General features: G+C 42.2%; 1 protein-coding gene across 2 annotated transcripts in view; it reads left to right on the forward strand.

The window, feature by feature from the left end:
* Window positions 1-22,503, forward strand: part of SLC22A23 (solute carrier family 22 member 23) — a 108,780-nt gene that overhangs the window by 40,821 nt on the left and 45,456 nt on the right. The gene's annotated exons all lie outside the window — the stretch shown is intronic.

Below are 22,503 nucleotides of genomic sequence, written 5' to 3' on the forward strand. Positions count from 1 at the left end.
ATGACTGAGTCTGTTCAGGGCCTTTCTGTGCTTTCTTGGGAGAGACCTCACTTGGTGAGATGTTACTTAGATCTGTCAGCAGGCACTGCAGTTTTTTGGTGCCTGTACACTTTGTGTTTTTCCTGTCCTGTCTTGTTGGTGTAGAGAAGTGCTGAATTAGTACATAATGTCTGCCACAGTGAAAGTCGGGTGAAGCAGGATGCTCAGCTGCTCCCATTTGCTTGTGAAGATTCCATTAGGTTTCCTGATGGTGTTTCCTGAAATGAGGAGCCCTTGCTTTGGTCAGGTGGGAGAATCAGTACTGTGTGCCATGCTCTGCCCTGTTCACCCTTCTGGTTTCCATTAAGTGTGAGCGATGCCTGCCATGGATTGCATGTTGTTCATGCTCCAATGTGCAATTCATGAAGAAAAATCTCCACCTGTATGTTGAGCATCATGCTAGGAAAGATGGGATGAAGGAAAATGTCTTTTATCCTTTAAGGCATGTTTGGTGTATTTTTGATCCCTATGATAAAAGGGAGAAGGGAAGTGAGGCTGGGATGTGGGATAACAGAAGTGTGGAGAGTGGCAGAGGCAACACACATCTCAAGGTAGCTTTTGTGCTTCTAAGAAAGAAGTGTCTTGCTGAAGGCAATTGCTTTGGGACAGCCAGCTGTGCAAGCCCTCCTTAACTATGAACAGAGGGATACTTCTGTGGGAGAGTGGATGAAGCAGAAGGAATGAAAATAGGAGCTGCTGAAGCTGCGTCTGTGCACTGGGGAGAGGGAAGGACAAGGAAACTTAGGGTAGAAACAAGTAATAACAGGATTCTGACTCAATCATGTATTTCTGAAACACAGGAAAGAGAGGTAGAGTCCTGATTTCTAACAAGATTCATTTCCAGCTAGTACATGGAGTGACTTAGTGGCCATTATAGCCTTTTGAGTCAATCCCTTCCCTGTTTTGTTTGCACTTGTGTTTTTCATATATGCAGAGCTTGAATTCTGAAGGTGTCTTCAGCACCTCCAATTGCATCTGAACAGTCTTCCTTGATGGGTGGTGGGTTTTTTTCCTATTTGTAGCAGCAGTCTATGCAGTAAAAAGCATGTGATGTTTACCTTTATGGCTGAAGCCGTGCTTTTAACCCAGGTTTCCAGAGGCAAAAGGTTATGTTTTTCTGCCTCATTGAACTGTTTTTAATTCAGTTAGGGCATTCTTCAGTCTCCAAACGACATGGTACAGGTTGTTTAGAAGTAACAGGACAGCATGGTTGTACCGCCCAGCCTCGCCAGTGGGTGATTTTTCATTTAAACCAGGCCTGTGCTGCTTTGTTCCCTGTGGTGCTGCTGTAACTGCACACACAATGAGCATGGCTACAGCTGGTGGCTGGGAGAAACACTGGTACTATTTTTCAATCTGGAGTGCTTCTTTCTTCGTTTCTGTCAGACTGCAGCAGAATATCCACCACTAATGCAGGGGTGCCCCATCAGAACAAAGTCATTGCCATTCCCATGGCAATCATAGAAATAAAATGTTCTTAATTTTATTTTAACTGTAGTTTAACACACAAAATTCTAGGTTTGCAATGTTATACAATTTAGCTCGGTTTGTTGCTGTAGCAGTGACATTTTTAGTCATCAGAAATACTGTTTTTTTGTTGCAAAGCCATATGGATTTTACATTATAAACAGTGATTACTATTTTTATTCTCTGAAATTTAGCTTTCTGTAAGGCATAGTTGTAAAAAATCAGACCAAAGCCCTAATAGCTCACAGTTTAGTTTTGTTGGTGATGTGAAAAACCGAGTTGGTTAGCACAGGCTCGAGTGCTCTTCCTTCCAGGAGCTGAAGAAGATGACTTGGTGCTGGGATTAGACACAGCTTCTCTTAGGGAACCAGTTCTGTGTACAGCACCCACGGATTCACAAGAGGTTTGTTTTGAGACAACACACTATTTTTTTAGAGCGCCCAATCTTTAGCCCATCTGCCTTATAGGGATGATAAGGTGTCCTTTCTTGCTTCCCTTCACATTAGTCTTTATCCATTCTCCCTGTCTACTTCACATGGACCACACAACTTACTATTGTCTGTAATTACTATTTGAGCTGTTCTCAGCTATTTATTTGTCTTGGAAACTGGCCAGTGTTTTCCATGGGATTACTTCTCTTTATTATAGTTGTTATAGTCATGATGGTTAAGGCAAAGCAATGCAATGGTTGGGTTTGGGGTAGCAAAGGCTAATTCAAGTCTCAAAAACCTTGGTTTGCAGTCCAGAAGTGCGCACTGCCCCATCCATGGGAGACAGTAAGTTCTATCTCTTGCACATATGCAACTAATGTTTTGTCTTCCTTGAAAATGGGAGGGTTTTACTTGCAGAGATCAATGCTGGTTTGTGATTAGGGAGTGTGTTGTAGGAGACAATCATATTAATTTTTGGTTAACTGACAGCAGAACAGAGTAAAGCAAGCTTTTGCCTGGTGAAAGAGCAAAGCTAGCATAGAAGGATTACCTTCAGTGGTCTGGAAATGCCTAATTTATGGGCACGGGACAACTTTTGTCAGTAAGAGTGTGGGCAGATCTAATTAAGCAGCTCTCCCTGGACAGTGTTTCTCAGTTCACTGCAGTGGCTGTTCCGATCAGGTTTCTCACTTGTATTGAAACTGTCCTGGAGTGCCATGAGTGCACGTGTCAAACTTTGTCCCTAGGCAATGGTTTTGTTTATTTGAAACCAAAGTAGTCCAAGAAGCCAAGTTAACTTAGTGTGGGTTTCACCCATGAGGTTTCTGCTGCTTTTGTTTTGGTTTTTTTTTTTTTTCCCCATAACAAAAGCTGGTGAAGTATAGAAAGAAGTCTCTGTGACCTCATAATTGAGTAAAATGAGACTGCTAATTGTGTCTGGGAGGATTGTTAGATTGTCATCAATATTTCTCGTCGCATTTAAGCCCACAGACTTTCTTTTTTAAGAGAAGAATTCAGGGTGGATGTCACTGCAGTCTATAGACTTTACTCCTTGCTTTCTTTTTTTGTGTGTTTCTGCACGGATTTATTTGGGAAGGTTAATTGCTGGGTGAAATTATCTGCCTTGACAAACAATGGTTCTGGGCAAACCAAGGGTTGTAATTTTATTATCCCAAAAACGAGACTTGAAAGGTTTGCCTTATCTTTGCTTCCCTTGCCCTCTGGACAGAGGCAGGAAGAGAGCCTGCCCTTTGGGTGGTGCCTGCTTGTTCCCTGCCCCCGGAGGAGTGGGAGGTCTCCTAGGAGGAGGACCACAGAGGCCCTCCATGCTCTGTTACAGCTTTTCAGCAATCCTGTTCAGAAATGCAGAGAGAGGAGGAAAGTGCTGCGCTTTGTGGGTATTTTGCTCTAACCAAGCGGGGGGGAGGAGGAGGAGGCAGCTCAATGCAGATTGCCTGTTGTTCACCCTCATCTGGCTTCATTCCTCTGCTCTCCTACCCCCTCATGCCTCTCTCTAACTTCCTGGCAGTCGTATTCCATGGCATGCTCTTTTCACCCCATTTCAGGCCATGCAGTAGTAGCACAAGAGAGCCTGTGTTTAGCTGGAGTGCTGTATCTGAATGCTGTGGAAAGTATTATGGCAGCTGCTGATGTTTGAGACTGTGCTTGGGGATGTCTCAGAGGGGATCTGAGTGGCCAGCACCCTCCGAGCTGAGCGGCAGAGCTGTAGGGAGGCTTTAGGGGTACAGGAGGGATGCTGTAATGTGAACTGCATGGAAACACAGTAGCTGTCAGTGCCGTGGAAATGTTTCTGCAGAGCAGCTTGTGTGTGTTGATGTTGCAGCAAAGTGAGTCTAAGGATATCCATGAAATGGAAGAAACTTCTTTGACATCTGCCCTGTGATACAGAGGCCAGAGAGAGCTGTGGTGGCAGCTGCATCATCCACTTGCAGAAGGAATACCAGTTCTTGCGGGAATTCTCAGCTCTAGGAGCAAGGTGTTTTCCTTCACTGCCCAGCTCCTTGGCCATGCTGTGCCCCACAGTCAGCCCGTGTCTGCATTATTGTGGCCCAACATCCAGTACCAAAAGCCATTGAGAAGAGCTGTCCTGGGGAGGCCACTGGCACTACAAGAGGCCCTATTTTGAGTCAGTGTGTTGATGCTGTGCTGCAAGTGCATCTTGTTCAAAGGCTGTACTAATTATAAATTGGTCTTGGGAGATGAGGATAAAAATATCTTTAGTCAGCCTGTCTCTGTAAACAACCTGTGATGCTATTTGGAAATGTGTTATAGTTTTCATGGTGCAGGGAATGTGTGTGCTGTGTGTGAAGGACTTCAGCAGCCACAGTGCAGAGCTTCCTTGTGGTCAGGCTGACAAATAAAGCAGGGAAGGATTTTTTTTGCATGCTAGAGATGGCAAAGTGGATATTTATGACATTCTTTTCCATGCAGTTAGGGGAGAAATTCGAGTTTACCTCAAGATTGTAGGAGGAAGGGTGTTTATTATACCAAGCATATGCTGTAATAGTACCTTTTTTTTTTAAATTAAAAATGCCCTTGAAATACCTTCTCTGTCCTGGCCATATGAATTTGGGTAGAATCTCTTCTGTACATTGCAGGAGAGGATTTGCTTCTGTGGTGCAAGAAATCGGCTGGTTCAGTGCAAAATCAATTGCTGATGTGTACTCTCATCTGCAAGGTAAGGTTCCCTACTGGGAAGGGGGTGCCAGTGGCAAGAGGAAGAGCCGGGTGCCAGCTGCCAGCGACAGACATGCAGGGAGCACCCATGAGCAAAAATGATGCTGGATCTCCATAACAGGACCTGTCTGCACAGCTGGAGGCTGCTGCAAAGTGGCGGCGAGAGGAAGCCCCGCAGCCTCCTCTGGCTGTCTCAGGGCTGATCCTGACAGATCTGTCACTTGGCTCCTAGTGGTGCTGAGTTGCCTGTGAACACCCCTGACTGTGTTTCATGCAAACCTTCCAATGCATGCTGGGTGTTTGGGGAGATGAATTATGTGAGCATGCTTTTCAGGGAGGTAAAGGCACTTTGCCTTTCCTTTGTTCTTCAGCTCCGCTGTGACTTAAACCAGGGTAATGCAATGGTTACAGTTTCCTTAGGGTAATGCATCTTGCTGTAGGTCCTGGGCTGCCCTGTGTTCTGCATTCTGCTTTTTATGAAACAGGGAATATACGGGGAGAGGAGGGAGCAGCAGATACAGCCCCTTTTGGGTGTCTTCCAGTTCAATACTTAGGAACCACCTCGACAGTCTTGAGGAAAAAATGCCTGAATGTGAAAGGGCTTGCCAGTGGAACTAAATTATTCATCAGAATATTAAAAGAAGAGTGTGCAAAGATGTAAACTGAGCACACCCCAATGCAGGCTGTAACAAACTAAAATTATAGTTGTGGTCTTGGGAAAAGACCACACTCTCAATTAGCTCAGTGCTGGCAGCTGCCTGAGTACATACAGCATCTTCTGCATAAGAATGATGCCAGGCATTCGTCAACTTTGTACTCATTTTTCAGTAGCTTAAGTAAAATAGGATTTAGTCTGTATTAGCAGTAGATAACAGCACTGCCAGTTAATAGGGTTCTGTAAGCCTGGAACCTCTTTGTTCCTGTTGTCTAATAACTAGCTCAGGTTTTCTCATTTGTTTTTCTCCTTGCTGTTTGTCCTGTGTGTATATCAGGCTTTCCTGAGATGTCAGCCTCCTCTCTGTCTCCTTCTTGCATCAGCTCTGTTTTCAGCTGTTAATCATATATGCTTGTATCTGTCTCCATCAGTGTTTTAAAAATTGATGGCTTCCTCTTTTAGTTCACAGACTCTCTCTTCTTGACCATCTGTGTTCAACAGCCTATTTTCAGACTCTGTTTTAGAGGAGGCGATGGCCTTGCCTCTCTTGCTGGAGTGTGATCATTGCCATGCATCTTCTGCATTTCAGAGCAAGGGTGAATGATGTGTTGAGAGCTTTAGAATGAGTGAGTGACGAGGTTTTCTTCCTGTTTATTTTGGTCTTTTTTAATGCTGTTGTGGAAAGAATGGGTTCAAGAAGCAGGTCTTGCAGGGTTTTTTAAATCCTGTTAAGTCTGTTTTCTCTGTTTGTCAGTAGTAGTGCTTCAGGCAATATCTTTCTCATGAACATGAAGGTCTTGCCTTAACTGATGACAAGCTCAGATGTTACAGCAATGTGATTTAATTCGGAGAAGAGCTAGGGCTTGAGTGGAAGTCGGGCTGCATTCAGGGTAGTAGTAAATATACTTGAAGCTGTAAGGGAACGCGTTTGCAAGGTTGATGATGCTCTTCTGTGCATTTCTCTGTTCTCCCCTCCCCCTGACCCCACTTGTCTCTCTTTTTCTCTCTTATATTAATTAATAATAATCATTGTGTGGGTGGGGATTTGTAGAACCAGAAATGGAATGAACTAGAAATGACCCAGGAAACTTCTGCCATTGTGCATGTATATATAGCTCCTAGACAGCCACAACAAAGAAGATGCTGCTAATTATTTTCCAAGTAACTTTGACTGAGATATGAATAGAAAAATGTATGTGAATATTTTTGGAAGATCATCTGAACGAAAACTCTAAATTTAGAATTTGCTTGATCTGTTTTTAAAAATGTTCAAGAAAGCTTTAACAGAAACTTTAAAAAAAGAGAGGGAACTTTTCTCTGAAGAATGTAAATCAATTTCAGTTTTAAATAAAAACCTGAAAAATTTGGACAGGATTTGTATTAGACATACTTGAGAAGGTTGGGGGAAGTGTGAAAGAAGTCTTTTCCTGATAAATTGTTCTGTGTGTACTTGGTACAAATATAAATATCTCATATGATGCAGAGCTCATCTGAAGCAATAACAGGAAAAGAAAGCCATACAGAGAGCTGTAAAATATGCTGATTCAGGGATAAGAAATTCTTACTTGAAACATTCAGGTTGTGATAGTATTTTAGGCTTCCTTCATTTTTGATAAATTTATTTATATTCAGTGATGCTTCTTGGCAGTGTCTTGATTTCCACACTGCAAGAGAGTCTGATTCTCAACCAGAAAAATAACATGGAGGAGGGAGAGCAGGGAGGTGTAGGTAGGTGTACAAATAATGTGTGAATGGCTTTCTGCAAAGACGAAGACTATCATCCAGGTCCTACAGTGGAAGCCACGTAGGTCTTTCTCTATAGTATATGTAGCCTGGGAGATATTGCAGAGAGTTCATGTGAAACTGGGAAAGTAAGTGCACATTTCTTTCCCCAAAATGATTAGGGTTCAAGTTGTCCCTGCCTACCTCTTCTGAGAAATGTGCCTGACTCCATCAATAACTGTGTAGTTATCTTTGTCATCTTGTGTTGCTGCAGCTCTGAAGTGCTCTGGTTTTGTTGGATGACATTCTGTTTGTGTCCTTTGAACATCTTTCTGGTTCTTCTGCATTTTCATATTGTCTTGTGTCCTGGGACAATACTGTAGTTGGTTGCTCTAGCCTGGTTCATTTCTAGTATCTTTCAAATTGCAGGAGCCTTCATTTACCTCTGTTCACCATCTGCTGAGTTCAGGCTCTTCCTTATCTGATGTAGTTTCAGTTTCTTGCTCTTAGTTCGTGTTCCAGCTAATTTAGAAATGCTCTGGTTCTCTGTCACATTTAGCTCTTGAGTCCATTACTGTTCATGTGGCCCAAAGGAATGGGATGAAAGAGAAGTGTCCAAATCCTCCGTGCTTGTGGCTGCATCCAGCAGGGCCAGAGCCCTCCATGGAGGCAGAGCTGTGACACTGTGACTGAAGAGGTGTACTTTGTGCAAGGATCTAAATCGTTAATGTCCTCTTCCTCTTGTAAGAGGATAATGTTCTTGATTGTAGTGTCATTAAGGTTGGTTTTTTTTTAAAGCAAGAATTAGTGGGATGTTGACCAAACTGTTGTCGTTTTGCTTAATTTTTACCTGTACTTTGGGTTATTTCAGAAAAACTGAGACGAGTTTCTGAGGGAAGACTGTCATCTCAATCACAAAGCCTTTCCTTAAATTAATGGGCTTTTCTTATGGACTGCCATTCAGAAAATGAAACTTTTTTCTTTTTTTTTTTTTCCTTCAGTATAAGCTGTAGCCCAAGATGATGTGGGATGTAGGCGGGTTGACTGTGGGAACAGTTAAGAGCTTTTATTCTTGTGACTTTAAAATTTACAGTGTTATTACATTACAGTTCATGTGCTAGCCTGTAAGCAGTGATCTGATGTGGTATGTGAAATCCCTCACTCCCAGCAGCTTGGGCACTCTTTGGCAAGTATAAGAGCCATCTGAAGCAACTGGATGCAGATTGGCAGGTTGCTTCATGTAGAGCTGAGGTGCACATAAACTGCAGTTGCATCATGCTCAGGGTGAGATTCTCTGCCCACTGGAGGTTTTTTTTATGTTTGAGGAGAACAAGTAGCTGTGGATCATAATTGAGAGGCTTCTGCAAACTCTGGTCTTCAAGTCTATTTACTTGCAAATGAGAAAGAAAAAACTCTAAAAAAAACCCAACACAACCCAACCAAAAAAAAAGAAAACCTACAAGAAACCCTCACAAACCCCACAAAAACACAGAAAAGCTTCCCAAACAAAACTTCCCACTGCATGTGGGTTGGCTGTGGGTTTGTAGGGTTTTTCCTTGTTGCTGCAATATACATTTTTGTCTGTGTTTATTGTTGTATAGTTGGCCTTGTGAAAAACCGGCATGTTGCATACTGAGTCTGTTATTTAACTGAATTTCCCATGCCTTTTTTATTAGTAATCATCATGTACCTGTGAGCAGGGAGGTGACATGTTGGAATGTGTGAAGTGAAAGAAAATGCAGTGAAATCAGATAATTGACAGTAAGGCAGGAGTGCAGGGAAGACAGCTTGCTTGGCTGCCAACTTGACAAAGCATGTTAGTTCGCTGTAGTTTTCTTTTGGTTTATTTGTTCTTGATTTTGATTCCCTATTTGAGGGAATTTGACTTCCGTCTCTACCTGAAGTATTCATTATTTATGTAAGGCAGCACTGTTAGTCCTTCAGGGTAAGTGCTTATAGCCCCTTGTACAAGTAGAAGGACTGAGACTGACAGAATTGATGCAGAAATACAGGTATCAGTCTGGATGTACCTTGTGCTGTAGGTTCTCCGTACTCTTTTGGGCATTGTCACACCCAACTTAATGCAAAGAGCACTGCTTCTCCAGTGTGCCATGGTAGGGTGTTTACTCTAAGCTGCTTCTCAGGTGCCCAAGCAAAATTCAGTTTGCTGGCTTATCTATACCACTAAGCCTTTGGAAAGAATGGGGAGAACACTTTGTTTCGCTTTCATTTTGCCCTGTGCCAGACAGAACTGATAGACTGTGACAGTATTGAAGGAGCCCTGCAGAAGGCGGAGAATCCCTGAAGAAATGGGGAGGAAAAAGAATTCTTCCTGGTGTTGTGTTTGCAGTGCTAAGAGTGTTGAACAAACATGCTTGCAGGGATTCAGCAGTTTGCAAGTAGTAAGTATAAATGTTGGAGTTTTTTCTCCAGGCATTAAGTACTGCATAATTAAAACTTTGTGAAATTGTTGAACCAATTTATATATCCTTCTCAAAAGCAGGGGTCAAGCTTTCTTGGCAGGGGCAAACATTCAACACTTCTTTTTATTTAATCCAAACAATCTTTCCTGCTGTCAGCCAAATTGCCCATATCATTTCATGCTCCATGCTGCCAACACATTCTCCCTTCTCCGTGGTACATATGATCTCATATTGTGCATATACTGCAGATTAATAACTGCAGATTTTTTTGGTGAAATATCAAACCAACTTGATCTGAAGGAAAAACAATTTTCTTTTTGATGTGTATTTTGATATTTGATATATATATTTTGAAGCTTTCTGTACATTCCCTATATTAACTGCTTCCATGCTCTTAAGACGAAATCTGCCACTAGAAAACAAGCAGAGAATGTAAGGGAAGAATCATGAGCAGCTTATGGTAACTGCGAGGACTCTGTGGACATCAGAGCATAATATCCACCCTTGCTGCACCAAGGCTAAATTACAGATATTTTTAACGGGTTGGTGGCTAATTTTAGCAGCACAGATCTTCAACTTTTTGCATGTGGTTCTTTCAGGCAAGCTTTGCAGCTTACTTAAGTTGGTGACAGAGTAAATTAGAGTTAATCAGAACCAGGCCATTTTAAATGCTCTGACAGGTCTCCAGTGCCAAGAAGGGCAGAGCACTCAGTCTTGAAGGTGTGACAGCTCCCACAAAAGCAATGAGCATTTCCTCTAGCAGTATCCTTTCTCTGGCTTTGTAGTTTGAAATAGCTTTGTAACTTGTCTTCTATGGCTGCATCAGGTGGAGACTTGCCTTGTAAAGTAAATATCCTGAATGAAGTCTTGCTGTGTTGTTCTACTACAGACCACAGTCAGAAACAATACTCCAAATTTCCCAACTTTGCCTTAAATTTTCTGTGTCTCTAGGGCAAGGTGCTTGTTGTTCCATTTAACTTAACTTTTTAAAAACTTGTTATCCTAAGAAAAATCAACTCGTGTAGCCCATTCAGTCACAGTGTATCCTCCTCCTTGCCCCACTACTTTCTCCTTTTCCCTGTGTCTGCATCAGTTTTGAGCCTGTTGAACAGATTCAGTCACACAAAAGGAAGCCAAAATCCTCAAGGTTTTTCCTCAAGATGGAGGAAGGACCTAGCACAGTTCAGGCTTTGTTAGTGACTCTGCTTACAGGAAGCTCCTTTGCTCTGGCAGAAGCTATCCAGAGAGAAGGATAGGACTGCAGGACCAGCACAGCTAGGAAGATGCCTGCCGCCTTCTAAGCCCTAACTTGGCGTGAAAGCCTGGCTTACAGACAAGGCAGCTTGGGCTGCCCCAAGTACCATATATACCATGGTGAATCATGGATCGTTTCTGGGGATTTGGTCCAGCCTCCTTTATTTACAAAGATCTCTGCCAGCAGCACACCACAAACTGGGCATGCAGCTCCTCCTCATTACCTTGGCCTTCTTTCTGAAACCAGGCTTGACAATTGGGGAAGTCAGAAGGAGAAATCAAAGAGGTTCTTCTGGAATTGGAGAGGTCACCAGACCTACAGAGCAAGGTATATTGGCCCAGATTTTTGTTTTGTTTTGGGGCAATACCATTCCACCAACTCCAACACTCTTGGCATTCGGCACCTTCAGAGGGCTCTCAGCCTTCAGCTGAAGGGCAGGAGGAGGCATTTGCATGTGCTTTAAAAGTAGCTAGCTAAATAGGTAAAAGCTCATAAGGCATTTAAGCTTTGGTCACCATTGCCAAGTTTCCACGTATTTAGAACATTGAGTGCTCCTGTAAACAAGATGTCAGCCCACGCCCTCCTTCTGTGTAGGTGGCCACTGAGGTTTCCCATAGAACTCTGTACAGGACTGTGTGTAACCAAGGCACTGGGTGACCTGATGACTCGGTGAACTAGACTCTAATGTTCAAACCTTGTCACATGGCTGACAGGGCTGGAAAATGCTTGAGTGTGTCGAAGCTTCCTGGACAAACTGCTGTGATGTGAAATATTTCCCATTCCTGGAGCAGAGGAGTCCCCTAAAGGCAACTGCGTAAAAGAAGCAGCACAGCCTGGAGATGAAAGGAAGTGGCCTCTCCTTTAGGTTAAATAAGTAGGTGTGGAGCTCTGAGGCTGGTAGATGTTCTGACTTGGTTCACGGGAGACTGAAACCTGTGCTGGGCAGAACTTGGGATATCTGGCTCATGTGAAGTCTTCTGGAGGTTTGGTGAGTGGTGCAGGTGGAGGTAATCCTGTTGGTCAGATGTGGCTGGTGCCTGTTGAAAAAATACATCCAAGCGTGGCAGCTGAGTTGAGCCAAGGGCAGCACAGCAGTCACAGTGAGGTGTGTCCATCCTCTGAGCAAAGGCCATTGTCAGACAGGACTCCACATTTTTCCTGCCTGAGCAGGCTGTTTGTGAGGATATATAATCTTTGGACTTCCCTTTGAACATGAGGATGAGAAGAATGAAGAGTGTGTCGTGATCATCAAACTGAGCTGAATTTGTGTCTGGCAATAGGGACTCTGTGTTGGGAAATGGAATGAATCTGCTTAGGGATATATTTAAAGAGAGAAACTGTAGTGAACCCACATGCAAGTGAATTTAAATTTTATTTAGTGTATTTAAATATATTTGTTTAATCTCTCTGACAAAAGTATAATTTGCTCTATAAATGCATTTTACCTGTTAGCTTGGTTTTGTGTGGTTTTAGATGTATGCTATCAATTTTTGTGTGAGATATGAGCCTGTTTCTTTTTTTTTCCTTTAGTGCACATTAAAAGCTTCATACAGAGTTGTTTCTGAACATTGTTTTTCTTATATCTCCAGATATAAAATGTCAAAGTGGTAAAATAAACAGCCCCCCCTCCCCTCTCCAAACTAACACAGAGAGAGCTTTTCTAGTGTTTAAAAAATGTTAAGAAGTTATATCAGTGGTCAGGCTGCCCTCACTGCCCCAGAGCTGCACAGCTCTTTGTCTCAACAAAAATTACATTAGTAAAATATAGTTACAGTGGGCCAGAATATTAAGGTTGTGAGTTTGATTCAGCAAATCTGGATTTAAGATGGCTTTTGTGGGATCAGAGGTACTCTGCAACCATGTGAGCTTGATAGGTTTATTCAGTACAGTTTCACTCTGACAAATCTCCTTTGCACACACAAAAACAGATGAAGTGTATTTTAATTTTTTTAATATCCTACCTCCTCCTCAGAAGATGATTTTGATCCATTCTCATCTGTCTACCACTATGACTGTACCTGTCAGATATTGCTGTCCTGCCTTGGACAGTATTGTCCAAGCCTGTGTAGCACTGAACTTGGCTGGGTTTTGTAAGAGAACCGTGAGTGGTTTTGCATATCTGACTGTGATGTTGATGCTTTTTTTTTTTTTTTTTTTTTTTAACTTAGTACTAAGACTAAGGCTTTGCTGGCTGAATGAAGCAAGGTCTAAAGCTTTGCTTGATTCATTTTTAACATGGCTGGTGACAACCATCAACATCTGAGCCAGAAAGCCGTCCTGTGTCTGTAATGAAAGCACGGGCAGAGCAGTTTTAAAATGCAAAGGTCTTGAACATTTTGTGTGTCAGCCAGAATTCAAGAAGTTGGTGGAAAGGGAGGAAATTAAGTAGGCAGAGTGCTTCATGTAATACCCAGAATTGCAGAGTGTCTGCTAGTCGGTGCATGAGGTGGTTCCTGTTCCTCCAAAATCCCAATTTTGGATCTTAAAGTACACAAGGTATTTGGTATGCAGAATGTCAAGGATTTGGCTATAGATTTTATATTCTTGCCTTCAGACAGCAAGGCTGAAACTTTACCTTAAAGTTAGCATTTCATTATTTAAGGTGCTTTTCAAGAGGAAGTAGGTGATCACTGGCTGGTAGTAATTCAAATGTGTTGACTTGTAATTAAATATGGTTGTCACACTCATTTGGCACTATTCCTGGAAAACTGGGTGGATGCATACTGCATGTGTACATGTGCTCACTGAAGCAGTCGTAGGGCTCAGCGCACACTTGCTCAGATCCCTGATTAATGGTTGTTTTTTTCCTTGTGGTCTTTGCCAATCCGAGTTTGGATGGAAAATGGAATTAAAAAGCACTTCATTTAAAGACTCATTATTAGTGAAACAAAAGCTTGTTCAAATGATGTTCTCTTTGAACAAAATAGAAGTTTACCAAAACATGGTTTTGCTCTTTCAAGTTATCATGTCATTAAACAAAGGAAGCATTGTGGTTTTTTGTTTCTGGCTCTGATGTCCTTCTGAGTTTAGATATAGTAGATAACTTAGTGGATACTGGAGGGAAGAGAAGCATAGGCTTTCCACATCCTGAAACTTCCCAATTCCCATAGCTTGCTTTCAGTGGCAAGTTCAAAGCAGACAGAAATATGTTAATTTAAACAAACTTATATTACAAACTGTGTTTTGGCCATTTGAGGAAAAGTTTAGCTGTCAGGAGCTGAGTTAGACCTTCTGCAAACTCTTGTTTCAGAGCATTTGTCTATGGCTTTTGCAAGTTCAGTGTCTGACTTGCTTCAAATCTTTGAGAAGCAAACCATTGTTTCCTTGAACAGTGTTTTGAATTGATACAGTTTTCATTTCTTTAGAATTAATCTAATTTATGGTACAAGTACTGTTTTTCAAATGTAGAATTAAAAATACTTTATTTAGAGATTCAAATAGAGCTGATATAATTCCAGCTTTAAAAGTGCAGAACAGTGATTTGTATTTAAAGGGTTCCCCCTCTCTCCCTAAACCACCACCCACCCCAGCAGCTCTTGCCTTTGCCTGTTAACCTTTTTTTGAAATAAAAATCGGCCAACCTGGACTACCTCCAGACAAAAAGCTACACATCTGGACGAGTTTTCTAGAAAGAAAGACTAGTCCTACATTTTGCATGGCAGTATTGGAGATAAAACTAAGTGGCAGGGGGGTATGTCTGAAAATAAGGTGAGGTTTTCTTGGCTATCTGGTGTCTCTGCAGTGCACTTAACTTGTCAGCAGGTTAAAGCTGAAGCCTGTCATCAACTGCTGCTTGTGTAAGAAGGAGCATCATTCACCCCATCTCGGGAATGCCCGGGTCACCTCAGGGTGTGGGAGAGCAACAACAAAAATGTCATTCAATGTGTTTCACTTTCTAAATTTACCTTTGTACTTTATCTGAATCCCATGCTGTGCAGTAGTTCTTGCATCGGGGAAGACTATTTGAGTGGTGTTTGCAGGGAGACTGGCACAAATCCTCTGTCAGGAGTTTGGGAATGAGAAAGGTCAGTGTTTATCTGCGTGGGCGGGTGTGTGCCCAGTGGGGAAAGAAGAAGCAGTGGTGTAAGAAGAAATGACAAGGTTTTTTTTATTTTATGCATTGAATTTCTCTGGGGGGAAAAACCCCAAGTGGTCTCAGTCTGAAGTGTTGTTCCCGTTATTTAACTGTTCCTTGATTTTAATTTTTTTTGTTTTAATTTTTTTTGAGGTGTCTGAATGAAATTGCCGTGTGAAAGGTCACCAGCTTACTTCACTGCACTTTAGGATTTGAGCATGCTTTAGACATGATTTAAAAGCATCTCTGTCAAGGTGTACCTTGTGATCTCAGGTGCTGGAAACAACTTAGCCATAGCTGTAAAATTGGTACAAAGGATGGTAAATCTGTACCAGAAGCAAGGAATGTCTGGGCTGTATGGTATTTGGCTGTGGGAAAGGGCCGGATGCCAGGCTGCTTGGGATGCAGTTCCTTTGGAAGAGAGAACTGGGATCTCTGAACAAGGATGCTTCCCTTTGCTCACTCCATGTCTCTACTCAGTGCAGAGACCTGGCATGCTGCCTGGTTTTGGAAATAAGCAGTACTGCACCAATGAAATAGGCAAATTTTGTATTTTGGCTAATATCTCCAAGGAAGAGAAGTGTCTTAATTCCTTCACATCACCACTTGTGTTTCTTCATTTCCCATGCAGAATGCATCTTCCATCGAGTTCCTGAGAAAGAAATTACTTTTTTAGTCACTTGCCTTTGTGTACTTATGATATGTGGGAGAGGAAGATCTTACTCTTTGAAAGAGCTATCCCAGAGGAGACTCTGGCCTCTCTCAAATAGGCATCTGATGGTGGCTGCTGAAGCATTTGAAATGCAAGTAATGGCATGGCTAGATTTGGGGAAACACAGCATCAAGCATCCAACACAGAAGCAAATAGGAAGAGGGAAAGAGGGCAGGTCAGGCTGCTTGTTTTGGGGAATTATTTATTAAGACTCAGATCTATGCCTTTGGATTAGAAGCAGATTTGGCCCACAACGCTAAGTCTGTAACACCACAGATTGGTATGCCTTTGTTTTCTAATATAAGATACAGAAATCTGCTGTGTTGCCAGCATTGTAAACATACTAAGAAGTTATTTCTCTATTGCCTCTCCTTATTTTGTTCCAAAGATGTTAAGCCCCTTAGTGTCCCAGGGTGTTAGGTTCACTCCAGCAGACATTCATGTTTGGAGCTCATACAGCACTTTGTAGTGAGCTTCTCATGGGGAATGCAGTCACAGAGAACTTAATTTTTTCAGCCATGGCTTTGCTTTTTTCTAATCCTATATAAAGTGCATTAGATCTTGGGCTTTGGATCTTCATACCCTTCCGTGCATAACTTATTATAGGGATCAGTTAGTTCAAGGAGCAATATGTGTGGGAAATGCTGGTACTGTAATACTAGACTTCTGTGATTTCTTTTCTGAAGTGCTTCATCTGAAAATCTGTAACACTTGTGGACATCACTAGTTATCTTAAAGCATTATAAAAACCAGACCTTCCTTACCCACCCCATCTCATCTACATTTGCAAGTGTATTTGGGAATTCAGTGCTTCGGTTGCTCACCTGACAAGGAATGTGGTGAGGATCATATTTCACGAACATAAACGTTTCCTCTGCCATGCCTGTGGTGCTTTGGTGACAAACATCATTCCCCAGAGCTCCACAACCAGTAGTCTTTCTGGCACAACTTAACAGCTTGCTGTTGAGACAGTAGGGACATGTGGTGTGGCAGGGTTAGCCTCGAACTCAGGCATTTGTTTTGCACTTTATAATTAGAGAAGGTGCCTCTGATTGCTGCCATCCCTGCTCTCCCTGTTCCATCTCCTGCTCCCACTCTTGCTGTGTGCTCTGTTCCCCATATGGCCTCCATCATCAGCTTGGTGTCAAAGCAGCCCCAAGACCTGGGTCAGGGATGAGAGCCCTGAGTGGGTTGGCACCTGTGCAAATACCCAAAAACATCTGTGCTAGAGGGATGCTGCTCACGATATGCATGGCTTCTTCCAGGTGACCTGTGGCCAGATCCAGCGTGCACAAGGTGTTCCCAGACGTGTGTTTGCAGAAATATCTGCAACCCCCTTGCTGGAGACTGCCCACTCCTGATCTTACTTATCATTGCCTAAAGCATGCAGTAGTTTTGTGGGGTTTTTTATTTAAAAAAAGACAACAACACAACCAACCAAACAAAAACCCCTCTTTAATGCCAAAATAATTTTCTGTTCTCACTGCAAAAAAAAAAAAAATCGAAAGAGGGGAGAAGTTCACTTAAGTGGAAGAGCTGTAGTCCATTTTCCAGAGAAGGGGATCAAGTACTGTGAGTGCCCCAGCAGCAAATAGCACCGTGTTAATCACACCCCAGAGAATTTTGCAGTTAGCTGTTTTCAGACGTTTTTAATTAATGCAATATCTTAGTTCAGTTGAATTCAGAATGAAATAATGTCTCAAATATTGCTTGTTGCTCTCAGCTTCTAGCCATCTGAACTTCAGAAACCTTGCTTCAGCTGTTGTGGGGCCCAGCTTGTGAATTTTTAGGAGACTGCATATATTTAATTAACTTGGTTTTTTGGAGAGTGACGGCAATATAAGTCAGCTGCATTCTGATGCTTACTGATACTAAAGCACATGTAGTTTCCCCTTCTTCTGAAGCATTATAAATTGTTTCCAAAATCCACGAGTCAGCTGTAGTTGTTCTGCTTGAGTCAGAGAAGTCAGGACATGAAGATGAAGTACTCTTCCCCCAGCCCACCAACCTTTCTGGCAAGATGTGAAAGAGAAGCCCAGACTACTTCACAGTGAGAATGTTGCAAGCCACGTTCATACCTAGGCAAATTCACCGTCTCATTTCAGAGCAAGGATTTTTTGTTGTTGTTGTAATTTGCTGCTCTTCTGAGCTGGAAAGAAAGCATTGCAGTGGATTTGTACAAAGCTGCTCCACCTTGTCCCAGGAGCTGGCAGCCCCTAAGCAAACAGAAAAAGATTGATGCATATTTTGAGAGTCAGTAGTTTTTGTGTTAGGCTCCTTTGGTGATACAAGGTAGGTAGTGGAAGTGTGGATAAATATTAACTGACTGCATATGCTGCAGCACATAGTCATTAAGTGGTTTATGTGTGAAACCATGGAAAGAAGAGGCTGGAACAGAGACACTTTCTCCTGTTTGATGTGAAACACCTGGTGGTGAGATATAATCAAGAGAAATGTGTTCTTAGGGTGGTTGGATATACACTGTACTCTTGTTTTAATTAAGCCTTGTCTGTTACACTTGGTGATGCTTGCAGTGGTACAAATATCTGTTAGGCTCCTTTAACATTCAACATGTTTTGTTAAAGCAGAAATAGTGTGGTCAGTCACTAAGTGGAAACATAACTGAAGCCCTGGGTCCAGGCTAACTTGTTGCACAGGCTGCAGGAGTGGTTTTAATGTAAGACTCTCCTGCTGGGCATACTTTCATTAGCTGGAAATGCTTGGAGATGCTGTGATCATATGGCTCTTTCAATATCAAAAATAATGCCCATAATTATTTTTCTGGAGCTCATTCTGATGTTGCCCAGTTAGGTGTCTTGTTGCCTCATGGGTTTTTCTGTCATAAAAAAAAATTAAATTCAGATATCTTTATAATTACAAATTCCTATCTGTCTCTGAAATAAATTGTGCCTTCTTTGAATGTTTCTAGGAGGTTAATGAATAATTGACTACTGAGTAAAGGGAAGATCCTTTTAACAGGCAATTGAATCTGGTGTGATGTATGAAAATTAATGGTTAGGCTTAGAGTTTTAAATGTGATATAAATATTTACAATATTTAGACATGAAGATGTCCTAATTAGCAACAATTTCAAACATTGTTATTTATTTTGCATGCCTCTCAGTGAATTCAGTTTCCAAAAAAATGAAGCTTGGAGTTTCTGTATTTAGGACCTGTATTTGAATGCAAGGACCCTTGTTACATTATTTGTGATTAGGTGAGGGAGAGCAGGTCTGGATTTGGGGTTTTTTTCCTTTCTCCTTAACATTTTTTCCTCTTTGTTATGCTTGTGCAGGCATTTGTTCAAATTGAAAAGTCAGCTCTGAGTCTTTGTACCTTCTAGAAAGGAAGAATGTGCAATGATTTTTAAAATAGAAAATATTTTACGTTTGTTTCTTTTATAGTTGCTTTTATATGTTAGTTGCTGATAAGTCAGTAATAAATCAGTGCAAGCCCTGCACGCCTACACTTCTCCTTCTTTGAACACAGCTTGGATATTTTTTGCTCCCCCCTCTCCTCTGTGTGGTGAACTGCACAGGGAGTTTTCCTGTGTTGCAGAAGGATTTGGAAATGAAGTTGCTGGCCACACTTCAGATCTTAATCTTCTTTGCTGTTTGCAGATGATTCTTTGCCAGTCAGCTGGGTCAATATTAAAACCAAGCTGTGCTGCCTAGAACCGGGAGACTCCGTCTATATCAGTGTTCCCAATTTCTCATATCTGGAGTTCCAAAATTGCCTACAAATTGAGTTCCCTTAAAGGGAGGAAGGCCACAAGTGACAAGGCTCAGCCATGTCCAGCCTGCCAGTGAACTGCACTGCCAGCCTGGAGCAAGGCAGGGGCTGATGATTTGCTTTGTTCTCTTTGTGTTTACCAGCATTTGTCTTCTCCTTTTAGGGGCTTGCATACCACTTTCTGCCAGTCATGAGCGAATATATTAATGTGGTTAAGTTGTCCCTGGGTGGTGGTGGTATTGTTGTTATTATAGTTACGTGTTGTTCTCAATTCCACGCCCCCTAAAAAAATAGTATTTTCTTTTTGCTTTGATTTTTGTTTATGTGATTATGCAGAAACATACCAGGACAGCAATGGAAATGGCAGCCTGACAGTAACTAGCTCAGCAATTCTCAGTCTTTCAAATCCTCAGCTCTTCTGTATCCATTTGTTTCCATTTCAAAGGTGGTCTGCCTTGTAGTTGACTTTATTTTAATCAAATGCATGTGAGTACAAGGCTGTGTAGTGGATGTGTTATTTATAACCCTACAGCGTCAGGTGCAAAGTGATCTGAGCAACAGCTTCTGGTCAGGTTAAAAGAAAAACCACCGCAGGGTGAAGGTTATAGCAATGACTTAACTCTACGTAGGCAAAGGTGCAGGTGTGTGGTGTCTGGATTTTGGGGTGAAGGAAACTTATTACTGGTAGTGAAAACATTGGAAGCTGGTTGTCTGTTCTTGGAGTACCCATCCTCTGTATTTACTGGCAATTTTCACTTGGGCAGTGAATGCTGGAAAATACAGCCAGGGAGGTGAGGGCAGGGGAGTGAGCTTTACTGTATGACAGTACATCTCGGTGCCCTGGGAGCTGCGAGTCTCTTGCTGGAGAGTGGAACAGAGGGCAAAAGCTAATTAGCTGCTTTGCAATTTTTTTCTTCATAAAAAGGTCATCTTTTATTTCACTATCAGTGCACTTGTTCTGCACAGCGGGTGCAGGAGGCAGAGCGAGCAAAATAACAGGATCCTTCCCCACTTGCTGCTCCGGGCCAGGCTGGTACCTGTGCTCTCTCCCAGCACTGTGCCGAGATTGTATACAAAGCTGCACAGGTTCTGTGTGGCTTGGGCTGCTCCCACGTTTGGGATTTCTGATGCGGATGTCTGGCACCTCACTCATCTGGAGCAAGTCAGGTGTTATGTCACCCAGCCTTTGTGAGTGCCTGACATTTCCTCTCCTTTGGGCAAGAGCTGGAAAGGAAGTTGGTGTATTTAGAAAAGGGGTTTTTTTGTTTACTTCTGTCTATTCATACTCTTGGTAGAAAAGATATTCCTGCTTCCGTGTGAAACATCTGGCTAAATTGTAACTGTGAGGAAGTGGCTGAAGAAATGGCTTAACTGAATTGTTATTTAGTCATTAATTTTGTAGCTCTAATTTCTAAATTCTGTATTTCATTGTGGCATAGCCATATATAGCCTCATATTGCTGTTAAAATAAGCAAAGAATAATAATAACACAAGGCCCCATTATTAAAAACCTGAGCTTACATTTGGTGTTCTGTATTGAGGCAGGCAGTGCCGCAGGAGGGTTCTTCCCCATGCAAAGCCCTCAGGAGGCACCTGGAACAGACCAAGTTTTCCAGTTCCTCCAGCTCTGGCCCTGTTTTTAGATGAAAAAACAGTGATTAAACCTTCCCTGTGTCTGGGAATGTCATGCAAGTGAACAGGGAGGTGTAAAGAGATCTGCTTACTGTCCAGTGCCAGAGAGCCTTGTGCAGCAGCTTTCTCTAGGGGTCTGGAGAAATTCCAAATTTGATTAGAAACATCACCCAACAAGACAGGGGAGCAGTTTTTGTCTTCTCTGCTTCTGTAAACATATACAAATGTAAGCGAACATTAATTTTATTTTTTGAATTATGTGTCCACAGTCTTTGTTTCAGCAAAAACAGATCTTTCAGATTTGGTGATGCTTACTTCCCATGTAACCCAGAATGCCTTTTGGATATAGTTCTTTAACTGGTAACTTGGTAAAATCTGGATATAAGGTACAAGGCAGTTTTCCTAATTGGACTGTGCAACTCATAAGGTAAGACTGTAGTCAGGAATCAGTTCCTTGTTCCCACAAGTGTTTGAGAAAGCAGTTTGTAGGTTTGTGGTGTGAATAGTCTGGCAAAGGGCTCTGCCCTCTTTTCATAGGGATGTTTTGCCCTTGAGCCATGTGCCTGGTGCTGCTCTGGAGTCAGGGAGAGTGTTTCTTATTCTGTTGGATGTGTAATTACCTGACTTGGGAAATAGTCAAGCCCCTAAGACATTCCTGTGTTGCTTTTGGGGGAACACATACCCACAGTGTGCTCAGGTTTGCTGTGTGTCTGCAGGTACAGGGGCTTGCCCTGGGAGCTGGTGTTGTCCGAGCCCTGGAGCTGAGGACCCACTGTCACACCAGAAAAGGCAGGATCAGCTATGGAGGCTTTTTTCCTCCTATCTCCCAGCATTTTTCTCATGGATAGAAATTCTCATGTAGTTTACCACGTTCCTTTATGTGGTTGAATACGGTTAGGGCACAAATAGGTGTTTGAGTGGAAAACTGATCTCAGCTCTTGTACTTTTCCAGTTCAGCCCTTTTTTATCCCCCTGCTGGCTCTGCAAGAAGACAAAGGAAAATTTGGAAACAGTAACTGAATTATTTCTGTTGTGTCAAGCAATGGAATGATTTATTCAAAGCTGAGTGTGGGAAGGAAATCTGATACAATGAGCCAGGGGCAATCCCTCTGTTCATTATCTCTCCCCTCCCATGACCACAGTCTTCTTTTCGTCATTCTTTCTCACTCTCCCACCTTCTATACATTTTTCTCTTGCTACAAGAGGGTGGTAAATATAGGAGCTTTTTTTGAAGTACCTGAAACTGTTCCCTGAGCAGGGATGATCTAACACCACACACAATGCAACTCATGCATAGGAAACAGCACATAAGATTCATGTTGTCATTTATATACTATAAGCAATCTAAGTATTGATGCACAAACAAAAATACAATTAGTGGAGAAACTGCTTGCAGTGTGCATTTGTCTTCAAAGTCAGTAGCAGAACTTACAGCAGAGACAACCTCCCTAAGATCCTCTGACCTTAAGAGTACAGCTTGACTGTACCTAGGCAAGGTGAAGTCTACACCAGGCTCTGCCAGGTGGTCTCCTAGACAGCATTAACTCTACCCACAGTTCTTATCTTTGTACCATCACAGGTACGGCAAAGCACCACTTAACAGGAGCTTGAATTTGAAACAAAAAATAATGTAGAGAAACTTAGATACTGCTAAGAGAAGGTT

The sequence above is a fragment of the Corvus moneduloides genome, chromosome 1, assembly GCF_009650955.1.
Source record: "Corvus moneduloides isolate bCorMon1 chromosome 1, bCorMon1.pri, whole genome shotgun sequence".
NCBI classification, from domain to species: domain Eukaryota; kingdom Metazoa; phylum Chordata; class Aves; order Passeriformes; family Corvidae; genus Corvus; species Corvus moneduloides.